This window comes from Propithecus coquereli, unplaced genomic scaffold, assembly GCF_000956105.1.
Source record: "Propithecus coquereli isolate 6110/MARCELLA unplaced genomic scaffold, Pcoq_1.0 Scaffold343, whole genome shotgun sequence".
NCBI lineage: Eukaryota > Metazoa > Chordata > Mammalia > Primates > Indriidae > Propithecus > Propithecus coquereli.
The window spans coordinates 2,180,518-2,181,018 of record NW_012149097.1 but is presented as its reverse complement, the minus strand read 5'-3'; positions in this window follow the sequence as shown (position 1 = coordinate 2,181,018).

The following is a 501-nucleotide window of genomic DNA, read 5'->3' as shown; positions in this document are numbered from 1 at the left end:
CCTATTCTCAATACAGCACATATTACCACTCCCATGCTTTAGTCTCTTTAATGGCTTCCTATTAGAATTGGAAAAAATCCAAATAAACTCCTTGCCCTAGCTGATATTACACGATCTAGTCTACCTCACCTTTTACCACTTCGCCACTTGATTCACTCGTCTCTTCTAGGTGTTCTCCAGGCTTTTAAAATTTTACAGACTGCACGAGCTGGTCCTTTTGGTTGGCTCCAATTCTAGAATGGGTGACTGGGGAACACCTGCCTAAAGTTGCCACTTAGGGACTTTGTATTATCTCATTTTAATGCTTTACATACAGCATTTACAACTACTTCTTCATTAGCAGTAACTAAGCTCCGGGAGACCAAGGGCTTTCTGTTCATTCACGTTATCTTCAACAGTGCGTGGCGCACACAGGTGCTCAGTGAACACTTGATAAACACTGTTCAATGGTCTGTCTTCACTAAAACAGCAAATATGAAAAAGTAATTTGAAAAAAATACA